At 45.3% G+C, this 4,203-nt stretch overlaps 1 long non-coding RNA gene across 1 annotated transcript; it reads right to left on the reverse strand.

Annotated features, from left to right (window-relative positions):
* Nucleotides 1-1,861: 1,861 nt before the first annotated feature.
* LOC123439390 lies at nucleotides 1,862-2,593 on the reverse strand. The gene is made up of 2 exons (XR_006630080.1): nucleotides 2,331-2,593; nucleotides 1,862-2,178 (listed from the first exon to the last, which is right to left on the reverse strand). It is a non-coding gene; the product is annotated as an uncharacterized LOC123439390 (long non-coding RNA).
* Between the last annotated feature and the right edge of the window lie 1,610 nt (nucleotides 2,594-4,203).

The following is a 4,203-nucleotide window of genomic DNA, read 5'->3' on the forward strand; positions in this document are numbered from 1 at the left end:
GGTCCTCGATGGATGCTGGTGGCCATGGTGTTGCTTCTCATCGACCCCGATCTACTCCGATCTGCAGCGGATCCGGCCCCAGATGACTTCTCGCTGTTCTTGGGTGCTGGCCCTGCAGATCTGGTGGTTGGAAGGGTTCCGGGGGAGTCCCTTGGCCGGTGCGGCGGCCACTCCGAAGGCAACACCTTTGGGTGTTGTTCCCCTTGTTGGAGGCTTTGGAGAGGATCCCCTTCCTTCCACCCCTCCCAGGAGCTCAGGTGAAAACCTCAGATCCCCTTGGTCCAAGCGACGACGACACCGCGGTGGCGTGTTCCTTCCTGAAGGCGTTGCTCGGGGGCTGCTCAAGCGGTGGTGGAGGTGGCGGCGGTTCGATGTTGGCGCATTTTGGCCTGCTACATCTTGGAGGCTGTGACGTCGGCGACGCTCGTCTAGTGGAGCAACGGCATTGCTGTTTGCGTCATCAGGCTCTGGATGCTCCGGGGGAAACCCTAGATCTGGGTCTTCCTGGATCGGACGATGATGGCGTTTTATCGCCCTCCCTCCTGGGGGCATCGTTTTGGAGCAAGTGCTGGCTGGAGGAATGGTGGAGCGGTGCTTCATCTCACACATTGATGGGGGCGGATATCGGCGGCATGGCGTTGTGGGGACTCGACGTCCGATGCGTGGAGATGGACTCGCGCAGGAGGAGGTAGCTATCTGGTGTCATGGTGACGTCAATGGCAGAGTGGCTACACAAGGTAGAAGCCTCAATATTTGCTCTGAAGACGGACCGGTGGAAGATGGCGGCGATAGCACACGAGTGCGTTAGATCGGTTTTGTGCCCTAGACCCGGTATGTGGCAGATGGCTTGACCGGATCTGTTGGGGCTTCCGACTTTTGATGTTAGGCTTATGTAAGTGATCTGGGTATGTGGCCCAGCTAGCACCCCTTCATCATATGGATAGGAGTAGCGACAGATGTTGCGAAGATGACGGATTCAGACATATTGTTGTAATACTTTGTAAGGTCCTCGAGAATAATCAATAAAATGGCCGCATGCATCTCCCTGATGCAGAGGCCGGGGGTCATCCTCCTTTTCTAAAAGAAAAAAAAATGTTGATGCAGCGGTTGCGGCTAGTCGGGGGCTCGGTTCAGTCGCGGCTACTTGCAGGGACAGGTATGGAATTTTTCTGGGGGCGTGAGCTATTGTGCTTCGGGGTACCTTAAACTCAACTACCCTTGAGGCCCTTGCCGTCAGAGAATCTATGACACTGGCTCAGGACCTGGGCCTACAACACATACATGTTGCATCCCGTTGCAAGGTGGTGGTAGAAGATATCAAGAGGAAGAGCGGGCAGACTACGGGGCCATCATCCATGAGATTATTCTTTTTTCCTCCAGTTTTTTCAGTTGTAACTTTGTCATTGAGTCTAGGAGCTCGAATGTCGAGTCTCACAATCTAGCGAAACATGCTTTACGCCTGGGTTGGGGCCGCCATGTTTGGTTAGGCCACCCGAGTGATTTATCTTTCGTCCATGTAAACATTGTGATGGCTTAATAAGGTTTTGTGGATTGTCTAAAAAAATGCGTTTGAATGGTATCAGGTTTTGCCATAAGGAACAATTTGTTTGTGGGTCATGAATGTATTGTTATATCGTGGATTGATCTTGCCAATTTGGCTACCAGAGACTGGTTTGATGATAAACAGAAAGGGATAGAGAATCGGGTCAACCGGTGAAGGATGGGAGAACGGACGAAGAAGTGACGGGAAGAGAGATTTACATGCGACGGAACCTTACTTTTTTGAAGTAGTAGAGATTCTGACAGTATTCACGGTCTGTCGTATCTATTTCACTTACATGATTTTTAGGAGAACATACAGTTGAAATCTGAGACCATCATAAATACCAATAAGTACGCACACATTCTAAATCACAAGTTCATGTGAATATATTCCAAAATGCCGGCAAACTTCCCAGCAGATTTGCATGCAATCCATGTATTTCACTTTTATTACAGCATTTTATTTTATTTAGACATAAAACGGAACATTGCACGATAATGTTCATATGAAACAACAACAGTCCATGAAGTTGGGCGGCATGAGCTCGCCTCCCCTTTGGTATCCTTGATTCTTGCAGTAGTTGCTGCAATCAGGCCGGGAAAAACACTGCCCATATTTTGAGTCGTCTCTTGCATCTGCAGACGAGATTTATTTGGTGAGCATTCACGCTATTAGTTCGATAGTTTTCAAAGGTTACAAATTTCACTTTTTCATGTCTCTGGCTCGGGGGTTTCTTAGAAAAAAGGTTCTCCCTATGCAGGAATCAGGAGAAAATAGAAGGACTTACAGGCGGAGGACAGGAGGGCAACCATGGCTACAACGACGAGAAGGATCTTGCACACGATGGAAGAAAACTTTGCTGCCATCTCTCTGTTTACCTAATACTACTCGAAGTCTTTAAAGCTACTAGTCTGTTTACAGAGAAAATGGTTTTTGTGATGGCTTGGTTGAAGTCGTCTGAAGATTCACACACACATATATAGTGATGGTGGATGAGCATGAGTTAGTGGTTGGCTGAGAAAAATAAAAAGAAAAATGATCTGATTTATCTTAGCGGAGAAGTTTTTGTACTGTTTAATGCTTATTATTTAGTGTGATTACTGTTGTGTATTGATGACGCCGATGCACAAAATGTGCATCGTGTAGTGAGTTAAGAGATTTGGATCATTTGAATGGAACATGCAGATGGAACCAAAAGTTATATCTTCTAATATAGCACAGGCTGTGGGTGAGTATATCTTTTAAAATAAATAACAATGTGGTGAACAACATATTCATCCATGTGCTAAATATGCCAAATAAACGGAAATATCATCTAAGTGAAATAGATAGTGATAATATCATTGGTAGTCATACAACTTGTCTTGGATGTGCAGTTTAGTGCTACAACTATTAAAATACGTTTTTCTAGTCATACAACTTGCATTTTCGTGCAGATACGGTCATTCCGTCCGTATCTGCTGCGGGCGTGGTAACCCGCACGTGGTTTTCTTGCATGGACCCCCCTTAACTTGTTACTATGTTGCAAAAAAGTCCCTACAACGGCAAGAACAAGCAGTCCGTGTATATTTGCGAGCGGCACCTCAAAAACGCTGGCGTTTCAGTTTGACTCCCCACCGCTTCGTCTCCCGACCGTTACAGAGGCAGAGGTGGAGGAGCCGGCGCGTCACGACGGCCCTCGTCGGAGGAGATGAGTGAACCTTTGACGTCCGGGCGAAGTAGCGCCATCCTATGATACGTCTGCCCCCTTGTTGGTCTTCGCCATCTGGTTTTTTCCTCTGCTCCCCGTCGTCTTGTTTGTGCCGCCGTCTTTCGTTGTGTCATGTTAGGTCGGCGTCTGCCCCCTTAGGATTCTTGACAGATGTTCGATCGCGCTAGGGTTCAGCTCCCTTGTAGCCATCAGATTTCAAAGGTGAAGTTCCCCTGTTCGCAAATCGATCTAGGGTTTAGGAAGGGGTTATCAAAGGACGTAGTTTTAGTATGTAAAAGTATGATAAATTCATTGTTTGTACTCTGAATTTCTGAAAACATTGTAGTAAACTGAAATTTTTGACATTGAAGACGTTTACTCTGAATTTGGCACTTAAATTGCTATGTCAAGTATGTGTACTATACTTGTAAGGAGAATTAGCTGAATATGTTAACTGAATGTCACTTCCTTCTGTATTTGTCTTATTTTCATGGTTCAATTCTGTATAAAGTTGTGCCAAAATTCAGTTGAAAATTGTGCCAAAATTCAGTTGAGGGGGTCCGTGCAAGAAAAACTACGCGCGGGTTGCCACGCCAGCAGCAGATACGGACGAAATGACCGTATCTGCACCAAAATGCAAGTTGTATGACCAGAAAAACGTATTTTGATAGTTGTAGCACTAAAAAACACATTCAACACAAGTTGTATGACTATGAGTGATATTACCTTAAATAGATATGACAGACCGTGAATAACTACTGTCAGAATAAAGGACACTTTCTAAACGTGTATGCCAAATAAACGGAAAGTGACTCTTTTATACATGTATAGTTGAAACAATATTAGCCTTGAACCACATGTTTTTTCAACCTAAAAAGAGACACTTTCTCAAAAGGTTTTTCGAAATGAACATATTATCGGACAAGAATGTTCATCTTAGTTTTAAATGATTTAATTGTCGTTAATCAAT

The sequence above is a fragment of the Hordeum vulgare genome, chromosome 3H, assembly GCF_904849725.1.
Source record: "Hordeum vulgare subsp. vulgare chromosome 3H, MorexV3_pseudomolecules_assembly, whole genome shotgun sequence".
Lineage (NCBI taxonomy): Eukaryota > Viridiplantae > Streptophyta > Magnoliopsida > Poales > Poaceae > Hordeum > Hordeum vulgare.